The 20508-nt window shown below is 36.7% G+C and overlaps 1 pseudogene; it reads left to right on the forward strand.

Moving 5' to 3' along the window:
* The first annotated feature begins 5628 nt into the window (after positions 1–5628).
* Positions 5629–20126, forward strand: LOC134478631 (leucine-rich repeat-containing protein 49-like; annotated as a pseudogene).
* Positions 20127–20508: the final 382 nt, after the last annotated feature.

The raw sequence follows: 20508 nt of genomic DNA on the forward strand, positions 1-20508 counted from the left end.
TCTATGTAGTGGAAGCTACCTCCCTTCCTTGGCTTACGGTTCCTTCCTCTCCCTTTAAAGTATGCATCTGCCTTTGTATTCCCTCTACTTGAAGCCTGACTCCCTCTGTATCCTTCTTACAGAGGACACTGTGACTATATCTGTCTCACACAGATAATATAGAATGACTTCTCCATCTCCAGATCTTTAATTAAGTCACATCTGCAAAATTCCTTTTGTCATATAAAGTTATGGGAAAATAGTGGTTGGACATGGTTTTTTGGGGGGCACATTATTTACCCTACTACATGGGACAGGAGAAGAGAGCCAATTTCATGTGTTTTTTGGCTTGGACAATTGAAATAATGGAATTTCCATTGCAAGCAAAAACATTTTGCAAAAAGGGCAGAGGGAATGGAAGAATAGGTCTTCATTGTAGATATGTTAATCTTGAGGTGTGTTGTTGGGAAATTTGTAATGATTTTTCAATGTATTGACTTGGCTAGGCTCTGGGTTTTTCAATCATAGGAGAGAAATATTTCTCATTCTCTATCACAAGGTGCACTGGTGATATTCCTATAACAAAAGACATATTAACAACAATGGCATGTGCTTTTTTGAGGCAAGGTTTCATTGCCTACAGTGTGCTACTTACAGTATGTTGTCTAGGATGACCTAAATTTTGATATTCTCTTGCCTCAGCTTCTAGAAACTATCACTGCATTGTCTCACAGCTAGCTGTATATTTGTGTAACAAAAGTTTCATGTGATTCAGAAATAAAAAAAAACCTAATGGCTCAGGGAAGATTATTCATATTTATGGATAGTCAGGTAGACGTGTAATAGGCAAACAAAAAAGAACGATCCAATTAGAAGAAACTAGAGTGAACATGGTGAGCCCTGTTAGTTTGGATTGTTCTTGCCCTATCTGTATAGAGCAAGACACCTGTACCTTGAGGGTCCTCAGGACATAAGAGAGAGGTAAAGTTGAAGAGGAACCTTGCTAGGTTTTATGCCTTGCTTTAGGGAGAAAATGGTGAGGGAGGAGTAAGTTTCCATGACCCACTTCAAGGGAGCTGGGGAGGAGAAGGACAGAGGGACCTTCCGCCTTCTATTGTCTTCTCATCTTCCTTGATCTTAAACTATTCAATGTGCAAAGGGGTCATATTGGGGGTAATGTTTCCTGCACTGTATCATAGTCAAACAGTATTTTAAGTGTCATTATGAATGTATTTTATTGACATAATTAAAGTCTCCAATGGATTCTCTTTAATAAGAGAGATTTCCCTGGCTTGTCTGTACGGGCCTGATCAAATAAGTTCAAAGGCCTTGAGTAGAGCTAAAGCCTCCCTGGTAAAGAATACATCCTCCTTGGCCCTGCAGAGTTGCGGGCTGTCCTTCCTGATGGCCTGCCCTGTGGATTCGGGTCTGAGCTATTCAGCCTCTATAGTTGCATAAGACAATTTCTTGCAATGAATCTCAATATTCACCTGCTGATTCTGTTTCTCTGGTTGGACCATATCTTGATTTGGATCAAGAATATCACCCAAAGGTCTCATGCACTCACAGGAGGGAGTTTGCAAAGTATTGAATCACAGGGACACTACAGCTGATTTACTGCCAGGAGGTGAAGGTCAGGTTGGAAAAAGAGGGTGGTTACTGACCTGGAAGAGTATATGCCCTTTCCTGGTTCTTTCTTTTTCTCTCTGCTCCCTCACCACCATGACATGAACAGCTGTCCTCACCTGGGTCCTTCCACCATGTCATTCTGCCTCAGAATCAGGCAACTATGAACTGTAACTATGAGTAGAAATAAGTCTCTCCTCCTTTAAATTGTGGAGTTGGGTATTATAGCTCAGCAATGAGCCAGTGGTTAAGACAGATTGTGACTGCTGTAATATTCAAGAGGAGATATTAGGTGAAATAGAGCAGGTGGGTTAGTGTAAAACAAGAAGCCTAGGTTGCAGATAAATATTATTTTAATATAGTAATGAATTATAAAATTATACATTCAGTGAGGATTAACATTCACCAGGAAGTTCATGAAACCATTTCATTTAGGAAAGTGCAAAAATTCAAGGCAAAAAGTCTGGTTCACTTTATCTGCAAGGATGAAGATGGCTGTTTTTTCCCAGGAAGGTGAAAAATGAGAGAAAAACAATAGCATAGACTAATAAGATGCAAAGAAAGGAGACAAGGAGGCCCTGCAGGGAGAGAATTCTTGTTGTCTATTTGAGGTGGGGTTTACGTAGATCAAGAAAATACCCAGTAGGGAGAGTGGGACATGTTGTCCAGTTATCTCAACTTAGAGGATGCACATAAGACACTATTAAAATGAGGTGATCACCAAACCTGCATCCCTTTTCCTATGACTTGGTTAAAATAGCAAGCTGTACTTATACTTGTTCATTAGGAGTTGGGACCAGACCCAGGGAAAATGGGTTTGAGCTATGGGGTGATGGGACAGATGAGGGAAACAGTCAGAGTAGACAATTAAATGAATGTGGAGAGAGAGGAGAGAGGATCGAGCCGTGTTCTAGGCAGTTCTCTGGAACCAACAGAAGGAACACAGAGTCGTATAGTGTCCTACCACGGAGAGGTCCTGGATTCAGGCTAATGAAAAGTTTGCAGACATAAAAATAGTCCTTAGGAATTAAGTAGAAGTTGGCCCAGAAGGGGACTGATGAAGGGACTCATAAGGGGAAAAGAAGAAGAAAGGGCAAAAATTTAAAGTCAAAAGAGGACAACCCAGGCAAGACAGCAGACAGATACTGACCCTGTGCTAGCAGTGGGCAGGAGGTTAGCAGCAGAGCTGCACCCGCAGAGGCAAAAGGGTCTCTTTATGTGGCCCGTTCTCCATGGGCCGCATTGCAGTCTCTATGTGGAGCTCTCTGCTATGTGAAGGCAGACTTGGTCTCTCAGGTTCACTGGGCTGGGGGTATTTATTTATTTTACATGCATGCAGTTTGGGGACATCCTACCGTACCAGGCAAGAGACAGAAATGTGCAACTGGAAAACATAAAAGGGTTTAGGGGTCTTATCAGCTCTCAAATCACCCCAGAAAACATATAAAGGTCTCATAATTATTGTATTTAATACACACAGTTTTATAGTGGTAATTAACAAGTAAAATATGTAATTAGTGTCATCTAATAGAAAAATAGAAAAAAGACTTGGAAAATTTCTAAATAATCTGGCTCTGTCACAAATGAGCTGTGTGAATGTGTTCTGGTTGGATATATTTTTGGGGGGCCTGAGTTTCCTCATATACCCTCTGTTCCACAGAAGGTTGTAATTAAGACCAAACTGAAAAAAAAAAGTAGAAGTTAGAAAATGGATTGCAAAAGTAAAGGGTGATTATTGTTACTATTTCTCTAGTTTGCCCTATTATGTCAGCAAAAAAAAAAAAAAAAAAAAAAAAAAAAAAAAAAAAAAAAAAAAAATCCAAGCCTTAAAAACAAACAAATGCAGGGAAAATGATGTTGACTTGAATTTTCGCATTGGCTACCTACCGAATAAATGTATTGAATAATCACTTGAAGATCTTACTTGGTGAGCACTGTTTAGAAAATAAAATCCTATGTTTGACACAGTGGAAACAACTCCTATTCATTCTTCCTTTTTTTTTTCATTTTAACTTTCCCCCCAAGTTGGTGGGTGGGCTAACTAAACAGAGGCCTTTTACATGGTACTTTGCTATTTTCTAAACAGAGCTGCCACGCTTGCTCTTTGGTTTATATACAATGTATTGTTGTTTTTAAAAGCAAAGTGCCCTTATAAATACCACATTTCAGAGATGAAGCATTGCAGGAAATAATTATATAAATTATTTTACATTTGCATTACATTTTCTATTATTTCTCATTTTGTATTTCCATATGTTTTCTTAAAAAAACTATACTCAGTGGCCTTAAAATTCTAATAATGCCCTTACAGTCCCTAAAATTATAATAATGCCCTTATAGATTTACTTATTTTTTAGACTAAAAGTTTATGAAAAATAGAAGTATTTGCTTTGCATTATTAAATTATATATTGTGTTGCATTGTTAAAGTATATATTGTGTGCTTGAAATCCATTTTAAAATCCTATTCTTTGAGGGAGTTTCAATATATACTGAGCAGAAAAATAAAACTATGTAATTAAAGAAATGAATAAGACAGTTCTCTTATTCAGATAATAAAGATTCATTTGCTTCTTGGAATGTGCATTTCTTATATTTAGCATGTTATTACTTGTTTATTGCAGGTACAGATCTTATATGGAGAAAAAAAAAGTTGATGACACCAAGAGACCATAATAATTATGTAGTTATTCCCTGAGTGACAATGCTAAATGAAAAATTAAGTGTTATATAGGAAGGAAAACTTCTTATTTAAAAAGACCATTAAATTTTTATCCATATACAGGTATAGCTCTAGTCCTATAATAAAATTGTTTTAGCATGATTTTCCCTAAAGTTCTGCTATGGTTCAGACAGTTTTGCCAAGATGCAAAGGTGTCTCACAGGACACTTAAAATACTGGAATCTTAGGAGTGGAAAGGATGTGGTTCAGAAAGCATCTGCATCTTAAAAGTTGTTCTTAAATTGGAAAACTCTTTGGAAAGAAATTTGGTGCAACTCTGTAAGAAAATGTTTTTCATAAGCAGTTAAGGTTTCGATTAGACACTAATTGGAATAAGTTTAATTTTTGCAGTACAAATCATCATCCTTTCTCTCAGCAACATGAACTATTAAAGCAAATTTATTCCACAGCTCTCTGATGTTCTGAAGTTTGAATACAATTTTATAAATGAATCATATGATACAGAAAGAGGAAACCCAACTAGCTGAAAACTCCAGCAAGAACGTATATACTTATGACAAGTGGGTGCTGTGAAGAGACCCTCACATCTCCAAGTGAGAGGGTCAGGCTGCACCAAGAGAAATGAATCATCTGGAAGTCAGTAGATGACTAAAATTCTACCACTTTATAGCATCCTTCAAGGGTTGTGTCCAATTCTTGATGCCATGTTCTGAGGGTAATTCCAGAAAAAAAAAAAAGAACTGAAGTACATCACAAAGGAAACAATACAAATCATTGGAAGAAATTCTGTACTTGAGGGAGGTCCATTTCATTAGAGTTCTAGTTCTGCTATTCAGAAACTGTGTGATCATGAAAGAAAATCTTTTAATCTATTTGAGTCTCAGCTTTACCCAGGACATTAATAAAGCAGAGTAGACTTGGGAATAACTTATAAAGACTTCTTTTTTATAGTTTTAAGATTCTTGCCCTTGGGCAGGATGTTTTAAGGTAATAATTAAGATTTGCCTTCCCAGCACTCATGTTGTTTCCACCTCATTGGAGCCACTAGCTTTCATAATTTAGGACAGTGACAGAGGCAGTAAACAGTGAGGTCATTTGAATTTTTATTGTTACTTTTAAACTCATGCTAGCCACAGTAATCAGAAAAGCCAAGGCATTTGATTGATTCTTGATAGAAGATTCCAATAGCATTTTGTAGAATATGAAAATTAAATCCTAAAATTTGTCTATAAATAATGTGGTATTACTTAAGAGCTATTTTTCTGTTGTTGTTTGTTTTGTCTGTTTGTTTATTTTACCAAAAAGAGACGAAGCTGACTTTCTGGGAGGGAGAAAAAAGAGATGGATTACAGCATCTTCATTGGTGATGAATCCCTGACAAGTACCCCACTATTCATCTTCCTGGGAAAGCGCTGGGAGCAGAAGAGACAGTAAGAGCCTCAGATTATTGTAGGGTTATCTGAGGCCACTGCAAACCATTGGATGGCTTCTCAAGGAGGATACAAGACTCAGAGAGAAACCAACACTCACCGTGGCATCTGAACAACAGGGTAGTAATGGTGGAGTGAGCTGTCTGAGCAAAATTGCTCCAGGTCAGCCTCTCAGAATTCCTACCTCCCCAGCACCATGGAAGGCCGGAACAGTATCTCCCATGGGGAACACAGAAGTGGTCAAGAGAGGACTAGCAAAGTAGGAATATTTTACAGACAAGAAGAGGATAAAGACGGACTTGCTCTTGGAAAATAGAGATTAAAGAGAAATGTATGTTTTGATTTAGATGCTGTAGAATTAGATGTTGATGATGAAAGATAGGTGAGGAATGGGAATATGGAATCCAGTGGTAGTAGACTCATTGTGTCCTATACCATAATAATAATATTCATATATATAGTGCCAACAATTGGTTGTTCAAGCAGTGTGAGCTGAATTTTGTCTCCTTGAGGTCCATACGTTGAAGCAACAACCCCCAATGTGATAATGTGTGAAGATGAGGCCTTTGGGCATTAATTAGAGTTAGAGGAGCTTATGAGGATGGAATCCGTATGATGTGATTAGTTCCAATGGATGCAATTAGAGAGCTTAGACTTTGTCTCTCTGCTATCTCAAGACACATGATCGCACTGCCCTACTGTAAGTGGTAGCTACATTGCAGATAAAGAGGCTATACCAGAACTAGGCAATGCTGACATCCCATCTTCCAGCTTCCTGAACTGCAAGAAAGTGGAATTCTGCTGCTTTAGTCTCCTAGTCTATAGTATATCGTTATGGCAACCAGAACAGAGTAAGAAATCAAGCCATGGCACATTTGAGAATAAATGAATAATTTTTCTATTAATAATTAATTAGAATTGTAGTTTTGGAATACCTATTCATTGAATAGCTACACTATTCCTACAGTCCTATTCCATAGTGCTTGGAACTAGCTATATTATTTATATAGATTGATTTTCTTGCAAAAATTAGTTTCAAAAATAATATCATTTCTTTTAAACTTAATTATTAGCACATTATGTTTGTCATTTTCTCATGTTTCAGACAAAATACCCAGCACCCACAATGTAAAGGAAGAGAGGTTTATTTTGGGTCACCGTTTTAGTCCATGTTCAGCAGACTCAAGCACAGAAAGCAGTATAGTGGAAGGACTTGGGCAGAGGCATGGCAGCTGGGAAGCAGAGAGGGAAGCAGAGAGCAAAGGAGGAAGGCAGGGAGGCAGATAGACCTTTCTTCTTTCTGGTAGGTCTCAACTTCCAGCAGCACACCCAGCTGCTGAACTCACCAGTAGATGATTCCTCTGAGAAGCAAGCTCCCTCATAATCCAAGCCCTTTCACAGTCACCGCTTGTACGTGCATGAGGTCTTTGGGGATATTCTTAATCTAAACCATAACACATATTAATTGAATAAAATAATGGGTTTCTTTCTTTTTAATTTTTAATTTTAAAGAGAATAAAACAAAAGAGAACAGAACAGAGCAGATCAGAACAGAACAATGCAAACAACATAGCACTTTATAACAAGACAACCAGACATCATCAGTGGCTACTAGAATGTCTTTTTTCTTTGCAATAGTTGAGCATGCCTTCACACACAATGATGTCAAACATAACAACATAGTATAAAACCGTTCAAAGAAAGGAAAGCAAAATAACAGTAAATGAACAATGGATACCATAATATCTCATTTTCATCAAAAATTTTGTCCATATCATTGCATATAATAAAATCAAATAAAACACAACATGATAGAACTGATCAAAACAGAAGAACAAAAGCATGGTAAGACTTTAAATGTTTCAAATGTTTTCTTCAAAATAGCTGTTCATACCATCACACATAATAAAATCAAACAAAACAGAATAAAACCCATCAAACCAATGAATGAAAGCATTATGGGACTTCAAAGCCATATAATAGGAAACCATGATTACCATAAAATATCCCATTATATTCAAAATAGCTGCCTCTACCATCTGACAGCATAAACAAAACAAGACAGAACTAAGCCGAACCTAACAAAACTGTAAATAATGCAAGAGTTCAACATAAGACAATAAGAAACTGACAGTAGTTTCCACCTTTCCCTCCCAGGTGTTTCCTCCCCTTTGCTCTTACGTTAACTATTTTGCTTTTGGGTCCCATTGACCTTTTCTGTTTCTTATGCTGGGGTTCTTGCATGAGTTTGAATTGCTTCGGCCATGGACGTGAACTCCAGGTGCCTACAGAAATTTACCTACAGAAATTTACCTACAGAAATCTTGAGATTATTCTACTTTACAGCTGGGTAGCTTTCCACTGCATGAAAATACCATGGCTTTCTTATCCATTCTGCAGTTGATGGAGAAGTTACTCTTGCTTTTTTTTTTTTTTTTTTTTTTTTGGTTTCCTGTCACATGAAACAATTGCTTTCTTTCCTTTGATTTTTAGTCTATGAATTTCTTTTCCAGTTAAATGTGTTTCTTGTAAACAGTATATCTATAGGTCTTGTTTCTTGGTCCACTCTCCCTGTGTTTCTTTTTATTGCTGACCTGAGGCCATCTACATTAATGGTTACAACCTGCACACATTGGTTTGCCTCTGCCCTGCTATCCTCCTGTTGATGGCCCTCCACTTTTCCCCTTTAGTCAATTGCCTGTCTTTGGTGATCCTCCTCTGCTGCTGTTCCTGCAACCATGGTCATCTTTATCTCTCTCTAGAATAACCTTTAGCACTCTCTGTAGGGTTCGTTTGGTAGTCATGAATTCCTTCAGTAATTCTTTATAATGGAAGTATACTTATCATGGAAGTATCTTATTTATACTTATCATGGGAGTATCTTATTTTTGTATCAATTTTGAAAAATAGTTTCTCTGGGTAAATTAATCTGGGTTGGAAGTCGTTTTCTTGCAGGGTTTGAAACACTTTACTCCAAACTCTTCTTGACTTCATGGTTTGTGTTGATAAGTCTGCTGTGATTCTGATTGGTTTTCCCTTATAGGTGATCTGTTTCTTTTCTCTAACAGCTTTTAACATTCTGTTCTTGTGCTGAATTTCTGGAATCTTGATTATTATATGTCTAGGTTTAGATTTACTTTGGTTGTGGCTAGTTGGAATCCTATCTGCATGCCAGATCCACTTCCCATTTTGGGAAGTTTTCTTCTATTACTTCTGTGAATATTCTTTTAATTTCACTTGTGTTGACCGCCTGCTTCTTCACTTACATCTATCACTCTTAATTTACGCTTCTTTGTATCATCTTGGAGCTGTTGAGTTGTTATTTCCTGATTTCTTGTTATTTTTAAGAGATTTTTCCTTTCACAATCACTAGCTGCAATCCTCTCTTCAATGTTTGAAAGTCTATCTTCAGTCTCTTTCAAGAGGTTTTGTCAGCTTTTGATTGAATTTTTAATTTCCTGGATCTCTCTTTGAACCTGTTTCATGCATTGTAATTTTTCTACATTCACTGAAGATTTCCATCATTTTCCTGTGCTCCTCATTTTGTCTATGTCTGAACAATTCTTAGACCTCCTGACCAATTCTTTCAGTATGTTTGTGATTTCTTCTTTTACCTGAGACATTATTTCTGATTTGACTGCTTTTACAATCCAATCCCATGAAGTTGTTTCCTTACTTCAAGTTGCTATCCTCTCAGAGAATTCAGGTGGGTGACTTCCATTTTCTTCCATGACTGTATCTCCCAGACTTATTCTGTGTCTAGAGGGCTAAAGGTCTCAGTTTGCCTTTTGCTCATTTGTCTTGATATTCTCCTGGGTCCCTCCCAACAAGCTGGTTTTGGGGCCCCAGGCACTTCCCCTGTTGGCTGCCCCTTGGCAGTGTAGGGGGATGGGGCAGGCACTTGGGTTCCTCTAATTCCAGATTTACAGGGAGATAGCAGGATGTGGAGGGGGCTTCTCCAGACCTATGCAACTACACTGTGGCTTTGCTGATGATCAGGGATGCATACAGGTGGGGCTGATTCTCAGCCCGTGTGTCTACAGTAGGACTCCCATTATGGTGGCAGACACACGGGTGTGCTTTTCTGATTCTGCTAGTGTGGGATGGATTCCTGAGGGAACCAAGGACCTCCAGTTGTGGCCTATGGATGCATAGGGCTTACCTGGCTGTGTGTCCCTGCTCCTGCTGGCTGCCTGCAGGAAGAGCCCTCTGGTGGCAGCTTCCTGAGGGTGAAGGCGGATCTGCTCATTCTCTCTACCCATGCTGGCTGCCTGCAGGCCTTTTAGGGGTGGTGCACAGCAGGCAGAGATGGATCTGTCTGTCTTCCTTGACCCACACTCAGTGCGCAGAAGAAAGGGCCTCCAGGTGGTGGCACCCGGCAGGCAGAGGTATATTTTCTGGCTCTCTCACTCCATGCTGCGAGCACAGAGGAAAGGGCCTTCTGGTGGCAGTGCCCTGTAGTCAGATGCATATCTTCTGGTTCTCTCAGCCCATGCTGGTCACGCAGAGGAAACTGCCTTCTTTCCAGTGTTAGCACCCAGCAGGCTGAGGCAGAGTAATGGGTTTCTTTGTGATACTTTTATATATGCATATAACATACTTTGATATATGTACCATCTCCTTTAACCTTTCTTACTTTTCCTGATCCTATTCCCTAGTAGTTGCTCTTCTATATTTGTGTCAACTCCTGTCCTTGATTCCACGTATGAAAGAAAACATGTGATACTTATTTTTCTGAGTCTGGCTTATTGCACTTAACATTGTGACCACTACTTTCATTCAAATTCCTGAAAATGACAGGATTTTGTTCTTTATGATAGAGTAATAATCCATTTTGTACACTTACTATATTGTTTTTATCTATTCATCTCAGCTGATTCTGTAGCTTAGTTATTTGTGAAAGTATGGTGCCAAGATAAACATGGGTGTGCAGGTATCTCTATTGTATTCTGACTTTGATTCCTTTAGGTGTATCCAAGATTAGTATAACTGGATCATATGGCAGCTCTATTTTTAGTTTTTTTGGGAACTTCTACATTGACTTCCATAGTGACTATATTAATATACACTAATGTATAAGGGCTCTCCCCCAACATCTTCACTAGCATTTCTTGGTCTTTTTTTTTTTTTTTTTCTATTTCTTTTCTGGAACTGGAATCGAACTCAGGGCCTAATGCTTACCAGTCAGGTGCTGTGCCACTGAGCTATATCCTTAGTCCATCATTAGCATTTCTTAAAAAATAACATTATTCTAAAAAAAATGGCACATGGTCTCATGGATTAACATAATATAAAAATCATTTTTATTATATAAACCTTAAAAAATTGTAAACCATATACCTTTGATGCACTGAAAGTTTTCTAGAATAATGTGTTATTATTTTAATATGATTTCTTTGATTTTATTCTTTTAAGCTTTTCAAATCTGTTTTAAAGTTACAGTATAGATAAACGTACTTGAAGTGGACACGTATTTACCTTTCTCTTAGCCAACAACAGCTTTAATTGAGAATATACGTCAAAGGTGCTATTATACATGGAAAGCTCACAGAAAATTCTATAAAGTAAAATATATTATAAATTTTGATTTTTTTGAAATATATACCTGTTTATTTATAAGTACTTATCTTAGCCTCCAATTGGAGTTTTTCTTTTTCACAAAATATTTTATAAGGCAAAGCTCATAAAACAAAGTTTCTGCTTGTAACTTTTTTAATGTTTTGCCAAATAGATGCTACAAAATTCTAAGACTTTTCAATTTCATTCCATTCTAGTACATAATAAAACCCAATTACCAAGAAGAAGTTTGATAAATTTTTTTCCTACAAATCATTAACCAAATTTCAAAATTAAATCTTATACTCTGGTTGAGGTTTCATCAGCTAATTTATTCATCTCCCTGCTTTTGTAGAGATAAATTTGCCTCTGTGCATATTACAAAAGTTAAAGATTTCTGGTTTCCAGGGGACTGGGTATTTGATAAAAGATTTACTGCCAATAATTTTTAAAATAAATATTTGTTCAGTGGCAATATAGGACTTGTAGGGTGATTTATAAAGTAGTACTGAATGCCACAATAGTTCCAAGATACAAAGTAAAAGAAAATACATTTATTGCTTAGAAAAGCTGGCTTTTAAAAATTTTTTGTTGCTTTGTTTTTGTATTTAGCATAAGTTTCACCATAAAGTTTTCTGTAGTTAAGTTACTTTACTCGGATGTTTATGTTTTGACATTGGCAGTTTCTATTTCAAATGGGTGACTATTGCCATTTGTTGGTTGTAAGTATAATTTACATGTGTGTTGCAGTCAATTTCAAGAACATTTTTCTCTATGAGTTTCTTAATTTACCAAAACCATTATTTTACGTATGATGTAATGTGTTCTGCCAAACTTGTGTCTATATTAATACTGAAAAAAAACAAATAATTATATGTTTAATGTTGCTATTTTTACATGAACACAGATTTATTTTCAGCAAACGTCCTATTTTTTGCAATCTTTTTATTTTAAAGAGAATAAAATAAAACAAAACAGAACAGAACATAGCAAATCAGAACAAAACAATGCAAACAACACAGGATTTCAAAACAAGACAACAGAAAATTAGCAGTGGCTCCATTATAAATGCCCTTCTAAAGGGCATTACTTTATGATGTGTATTTGATGAAAAAAATCAACTAATATTATAAATCACTAATTTTCTATGAATATCACCTTATTGAATGATTAAATGTATCTGTTAGCTGTTTGCTGGTGTTTTCTATTGGCTGAACATTTGTGTTCCCCAAAATACGTATTTTCAAACCTAATCACCAATGAGATGGTTTTAGGATGTGGGCCTTTGAGAAATGAGTAGTCCTGAGGGACGAACCCTCATGAATAGGATTAGTATCCTTATAAAACAGACCCAAAAGAGTCATCTTGTCCCTTTCACCTTGTAAAGACCTAGGAGAAAGATCTTGACTATGAATGAAGAAACAGCCCCCCATAAGACACTGATTCTGCTTGTTCCTTGATCTTATACTTTCCAGCTTCTACAACTACGAAGAATAAATTTCTACTATTTACAAACTACTTAGTCTTTGATATTTTGTTACAGCAGCCTGAACCAACTTAGATATGTTCTTTTTGCGATTACAGCAATCAGTCTGGAGTTCTTTGGAACATTTGGTTTCAAATATTGATGAAATAAGTTTAGAAAAAGGTTTATTTAATCCAATTGAAAAGTTATACTTCATAGCAATATAAAAATGCACTTTCTGCAGATGCATTGTGAAATTAGAATATTACATCAATTTTCTAAAAATATAACTTTTATATAGATGCTGATTTTTAAGCACATTTGTTTCTTTCAGTTTTCATGTGATTAATGATACCTCTACAGTGAAAAATATTTTGAACAGTTTAATATTTACCATTAATTCTCTTAAGAAATGGAAGATTAGTAATACTAGCATGTTGTTAAAGTTAACAGCTATTAAATATGTCACTTTTCAAATAATTTTATTTTCAACTGCAAATCCACTCTACTCTGCTTTTCTAGATTTTATAAACACAAATTTTGACAAATGGGTACTTGCTAGTCTCTGGAAACAAGAAAAGATAGACTGCAAATTTGGAGAATGGAGAAGAAAGTTTGCTGTGTATTACCTGTAGGTTTTCTAAGTATGACTTTGATTTCTGTGATTAGCACACTAGTAAGTCATCTACCTTCAACCAAAAGCAGATTTTTTTTCACATAACAGCAAGTGGATTTAGGTTGCAGCTCTCCCAACATTTGTAAAATGAGCCAAATTCTTCCCTCTCCCCTAAGGATAATAATATTTTCTTCAGTTGCTATTTCTATAATACCTAATTCTAAATTTTGCTATTAAACTATTTTATAGTTTTCTTTCTATCTAGTTAGTAACTCATTTAGCATCCTTACATCTAGTTACAAAAGTGTTTATGTGAATTTTTGTCAGTTCAAATCATTGGTGTGGTTTCCTTTCCTTAACTGGACCCTGACAGGTATAGGAATTACTATGAGAAGTGGACTCAGAAAGCAGAATTTAAAAGGGAGAATTGGTAAATGCTCTAGATTTTGGACTTGATCATATTTTTGTACTTGACTGAAATTTCGTACTTCTTACCCATGTAGAATTGGGTTCTATTAATTTATTGCAAATAGTAGCAATTTATCAAGTTAATCAATTTGTGGTTAACTGTAACAGTATCCCACTTAAGCATTTAGGAGTAGTAAATGATTGCTTTGCTTGACAATTATGTCACTAATGATGACTATAAAATCTATGGTGTGGAATAGATTCTTCTAAATACAGAGAAGAATTTTATTTTGTTTTACTTTTTGGTGCCAAGGACCAAACCAGAGAAGAATTTTAAAAAGAATTTTATAAGATCAAATTTTTAAACTCTTGACTGAAGACAGGAAAATGAAAGGAGATTTTTTTGATAGCTCTAAAAATACCTTATTTTTGAAATCAGAAAACTGTATTTTCACAACAAGATGCCTAACGTTGCTGGAAAGTTAAATCCGAAATATAATTGTGTAGGGTAGATAGTTGCTTTGGAGACTCCAAAACTCAGAGTAAGAAAAATTTGTTGGATTCAAGGTAAGACAGAGAGAGAGAGAGAGAGAAAGAGAGATCAAGAACCTTTCACTCCCAAGTCATGCTGAATCTTTCTTGTCAATGGGAGTATCTTGCCTCCTATGTCTGAGGATAATATCCTTCCCTTCATTTGGAAGTCTGTAAGGACTTTAGTTTGGGAATTTGTCACATCTAGGGGATCCTCTGCCTCCATATGACTCATCCATGCTAGATGATAGCCTAGAGTATTACAGAAGTCAAAAACATATTTAGGAAACCAATAAGAAATAAACTGAAAAGTGGAAGTTACCACTGTTCATGTTTCGGGCAGATCCCAAGGGGGGGAAAATACAAACCTTTATCTAGACATAACTGATTTATATTACAAAAGAATTGGAAATTTTATAGTGACAAAAATCTGTGAAAAACCTGTGGGAACAAACTGTAAAGTGTTAAGCAGAGTTGAATACAATGTCAAACTGGCTCAAGTTGATAGATACAACAGTGTCCAGATCCAGTGATTCCAGAGTGAATGAATTCGTTCTTACTGGAAGATTTATATTATATTATTATCCTAGGTAGGTTGGAACTACATTTAGCAGAACTCCTTCCTATTAATAGTCCAGGTTAGTGTGGGTCACAAGGAACATTTTGTATGTGGTTTTTAAACAGGTGACTCTGTAGCCAGACTGTCTTTATGCTAGGAAGCTGTGTGCAGATTACTAGGTTCTACTGCATTCTCCAATTGGCACTGATCTACTGGGTCACCTTGGCACAGGCAGCAGGGCAGCCACAGATCTCTGAGATGCTACTTTATCTTGCTCGGCGTCTCTAAATTGTGGAATTGTTGCCACAACAAAGCACACCAGATTTTTTTTCCATGCATGATCAAAGTGGAAAAGTTTGTTATTACTTTATTATTGCTGTCATAACAAATTTACCACAAACCTAAAGTCTTAAATCAACATAAATTTATTATCTTACAATTTTGTATCCAAGAACTCCGAGAGTGCTGGGTGAACTGCTTTCCTTTCTGAAAGTTCCAACGGAGAACTCATTTCTTTACTCATGCAGATTGCTGGTGTAATTCAGTTCCCAGCGCTCACAGTAAGGAGATCTTCATTTCCTTGGTAGCTGCTGGGTTGGAAATATTCCCACCTTCCAAAGGCTGTCCCCTTCTGCACCTTCAAAGGTAAAAGAAAATGTGTCAAGTCCCCTCAGGCCTCATCTGTCCCACCTTTCTCCCATTAATCCTCTCTGTCTTGACCATCAGGTGATGGAAAACTTTAATTCTATCTGCAGTGTTCTAGATGTTAACATATGGGCATCTTTAAGGGGATTGTTATTGTATCACCATATAAAGCAACTAAGGTTTCAGCACATTCTCAAGATTGCAACATTTTCTTGCTTTTCCTCAATTCAGTATTTATCTTTCTATTCCAACTTCCTGTCCTATTTTTTTGTGCAGAACTAGTGCCAGATACAAAAGTAACAGTCACATATAAGCTAGTTAATTAGCTCACACAATTGCATCAGGTGAAGTTGCTATAATAGATCTCATATTCCTTATCATCTCATTGGTTCTATTTCTTATTGAAGCCTGACTGATGTACTAATGCATATGGAAATAGCTCTAGTCATTGAGTAGAAGAGTTGTCTTAGCTTTAGTCTCCAGAAGGTGTCTATGTCAGAACCGATTTGACACAATGTAGATGATGGAATGCAAAGGCTTTGGGAAATGGAAATTTTGGTTTGGAATCATAATACATATTTTACATTCCCTCTCTTTAATTCTATCATATGATAAAGCACAGATTATGTTTTCACTAAGAATTTGAGAAAAATATTAGTGAGAGGAGCAGTTTCAAAAGGTCTCTGATGCCTTTTCAATCTAGATATGTCAGTGGGGAATGCTTCTATTAAGACAGACACACTGATTTCATTCCAATGAGAGCAGAGTTCAAAAGCAATTGAAATCCAAACACAAAGTGAGATTCTAGAGGTATAATGTAAACAAGATGTTTTGATTTATAGTAATCTTTTAATTTTTCACAGTATCCAAAGAAGTTAATACAGACTTTTTCCCATGTACATTACAAAGCAGACTCCAGATCTAATGACCAAAATTCCAGTCACTACAATGAAGACTATAGCATCTTTTCTAGCTTCCAAACCTAAACAGTTTCATTAAAGTGAAAGCTCCTTCTTTGAGGAAGGGAATTGCAATACTCTTACACTAGCTAAAATCATTTTCTAAAGAAATTCTAGCTATTTTCTAAAGTAACTCTGTGTTACTCACTTAACACCCGCATTTGTAAGAGAGGAATTTTATGTGGCTGATGGTTTCAGAAGCTTAGTCTGGCTCCAACACCATTTTTCAAAAAAGGAATACCATGGTGGAAGGGCATGATGGAGCAAATCTACTTAGTTCATGGGGGCTAGAAAGCAGAGCTGGGGGAACAGCATCAGAGAGGAAGGAGCTAGAAAGCTTGACCTACGTAGACACATAGAGAAGTGTGCTTTATTAAACCCCTAAGTGGTCCATTGCAATGGTTTACTGATTGTGTCGAAAGTTTAGAAGCTAAACTATGTTGACTCTATAGAGGACCGACCCATGCTAGGGTAGCTCATTGCCTGAACAATATGAAGAGGAAATGAAGAAGGATGGACGTGCTTCTGTTCTTATGAAGGCCTCCAGCCTTTACCTTCAGCTTAGACATCATCTGGCTTCTCATGCAGACTCTTCAGCTTCCACCTCCAATCCTTCAGCCCTGTGGTGTAGATTCTTCAGCCTTCCATCAAAGACCCATCCGCTTCTTGATATTGACTTGTACTACAGGGAGCAGCAGAAGCTGGAGCTCACACATATGGGGCTAAAGCAAGGCCAGCCCTGAAAACATGGAAAGCCCAAAGGGAGCCACAGAAACAAGCTGTTTCAGCTTTGAGAAGGCAAGGGCACAGGCCAGACAAACATCAAATTGCTAGCAGAAGGGTTGAAACTGGTGTCATCCTTTTGAGTGCACAAATAATTGTGCTACGGTGGTTGAGTAGTTCCTTTCCTCCCATCGGAAAAGAGGGCTCCATCTGGGCTCCATCCAGATTTCTGTGTCTTCTCTTTATTTCTTCACCTTCTCACCTCCCTTCACTGTCCTAAACCCGGAAAGTTCCAGAGCTGTGGGGGTCATGGCTTTGCACAAGACACTGCAGTGAGCTACAGATGTTGGACTGAAACCTTGGGTCTCCAGTGTGCAGATACCCTCTGCAACTCATCCTAATCAGTGGCTGACCATCATAAGCCAATCTTGTAATTTCTTGTACATTTGTATATTTTGTGATGTATCTGATTCTCTAGTTAAAACACTGACTGATACACTCCCTAAGACAATGAGGTTGACAGGTATACATGATCTTCCCTTGTCAGCTTGACAGGCAAACACATTTCTGAAGCCATACTTAAACAGCAAATGAGTACAATAACAACTTTATGATTTTAATTAACATAACTTTCCTCCTTATAATGAAAAATATAATAATTCCTTCCTCAAAGTCCCAACAGTTCTAGTATTGCTCAAAATCTAAAATTAAAGTCTTATCTGAAACTCAAAGAAAAGTCTTAGCTGCAAATCCCTGTAAAACTCAGAAGGCAATTTACTTAATCTCAAAATACAACACTGCTGTGTAAACATTCTTATTCCAAAAGGGTGGAATGAGGGATAGAAAATAATAGGACCAATGCAAAACCAGAATGTAGTAGAGCAATCATTAAATCTATGGCTTCATTCCAGCATTCCAAGGAACATGGTGGTGAGATGTGAGTTCCCAAGGTCTTAGGTGGGCCCACCACTACAGATTAGCTAGTCATCTCTGTGGGCAAATTCTTCTTGCTGCCTACAGCTTTCCTGAATGGACATTCTGTGCTCCACACATCTCTGACTTTTTGAGTATTCACTGTGTTTCTAATGTCTGTTTCTCACTTTCAGCAATATATCTAGTTTTATCATTGTTTTCTGCCTTACTGACTCTACTTATCTCTCAGACATCAGTTTTGATTGGAACCTAATAGTTTAATAGTCATAGTATAAACACACAAATTCATTTGGAGTATTATGCAGCTGTACTTGTAGAGAAGAAGTTAATCATGGAAAAAGAAAGGGACATAGCATCCTGTTATGACCACAAAATAGGCAAAGGAGAAGTAAGATAGTTTTAAATAGTCTTTACTTGAGGAAAAGAAAGAATAATGTAATGGGTGATAAATTGTGCCAACTTGAGAAGTTTAGAAGCTCAACTAAGTGACTCAGCAGTTCTGCATCCTAGGATGTAGAGGACATGCCATAGGGTAGCTGATTACACTCCAGGATGTTGCAATGCAATTCAATAATCATTGTGTCAATTTGAGAAGTTTAGAAGTTTAACTGACTCATCAGGGGCTAGGGTCTTCATTTTGTAAACATCTTCAGTTTGTACAAAAGGAGGGCATGGAGATAGTCTGAGTGCTACACCCACCTTAGGGCAGGTAATTTGCATACAATATAAAGGAGGAAAACAGGCTTGCTTCACCCTGATTTCTCTTGTTGCTTTTGCTGACTTTTGCCATCTTTAACTGCTGCCCCTCTGTCATGGGGCATCTAATTACAAACTGAAATGTCCACAAACTGTGAGCTAAATAAACCTTTCTTCCTTAAATCTTGAGTGCGGGGCATTTTGTCGCAGCAGTGAGAGAAAGTATCTAAAACAATTAATAAAATGTAATGCAAAACTGGGACTTGAAATGACCAGTAGCTATTATTATTATAAAGCAATATAGAAAAGACTCTGACTCTCATTTACAATATCCCTGTCAGATAAATACAAGTGTCATCTCTTCATTTCCAGAGGAACCTTTCTTCTTTGATATTCAAAGGAACTACTTTGGGAAGTATTGAAAGATGGAAGCAAAATTTTGAAGAACTAAAGGAGTTCTCTAGATTTAGTACTCTAGATTTAGTGCTTTATGAGGCTTCTCTATAACAGACATGTACCTTGTTGAGGTGGATGGGGACACCTTTTACCTATATGGCTCAAGAACTCTGTAATGGAGTGGTCAGACAGTAAAATTATGTTATCACAAATTCTTCTTCAAATTCATAGAATTTGATGAAATTGTTCAGTGTGTTTCAAATCATAGATAAATTTTCTAATTCATTAAACCTAGATTCAGGAACACAAATCTTGCAATGTTGAAGTAATTTAATGCATTTGCACAATTTCATCACAGTGGCAATTATAATTCTCAAGGAAATTCAAATGCCAACTTTACACTCTTGAAATGCTATGTAATGTTTAAACTGAGCTACTTTAATACATGTAAGTAAGTACAACAGAGGTGATGATATGATAATGGCTGAAAGGGTCCTTGGAATCTTGACACATGTGGTCCATTCTGAGCTACCTAAGTACTGTCTGACTTCAGCTCTGGAGAATGCCAGGAAAAAAGCAATTCTGGTACCTACTAAAAACCAAAGAGGAAAAAACTTGGCATTGCCAGTGAAGAAAATAATGACAGCAAAAGTTATGTAGGAAAAAAACACAAATCATGGTACATTAAATTATACCACAAGATAATTTAATAATGAAAGTTAAAGGATATAAAAGGAAGAAAAAAAGAAATGCAAGATGATCTGGTGAAAGAAGCCACTGAAATTAACATGAAAAATGAAGCTTTACAGAAGCTTTAATCACAAACCTTCACTAAGATGGTAGAGATGAATTCACAGAAATTCACAATAAAAACTTCTGTATGAAGCTTTGCCTACAGGAGTTTGTTTGGCTCATGGTTTGACAGACAACTGACCAAAATCAGAAATGATTTTTCTATGGTTGATTTTGGTATTTTTATTTTTTTCAAGGTTGAAATTATGCAGATTAAACATGTTAAAATAGTAAAAACACTATCCAACAACAGAAGAAGTAGCACTAAAGCATTATTGCTTATTATTTCAAAATTAAAGATTAAGAAGTAAAGCAGAAAAGAGAGAAGATTCATTTCCTTTATTGATCAACCGATGGAAATCAAAATGGCTCTGATATTAGGTTGGTGACGCATCTTTAGTTATTGCTGGTCCTACTAGAGTCTCAAGGGCATAGCATTTGTTGACGGTTGGATAGATTGTTTCTATCTACTTTCAGTTGATAATTTTCATTTATCTGTCTTTTCATTTTGT

Source organism: Cavia porcellus, unplaced genomic scaffold (assembly GCF_034190915.1).
Source record: "Cavia porcellus strain 051 isolate PalLab524CR breed Dunkin Hartley unplaced genomic scaffold, mCavPor4.1 scaffold_14, whole genome shotgun sequence".
Taxonomy (NCBI): Eukaryota; Metazoa; Chordata; class Mammalia; order Rodentia; family Caviidae; genus Cavia; species Cavia porcellus.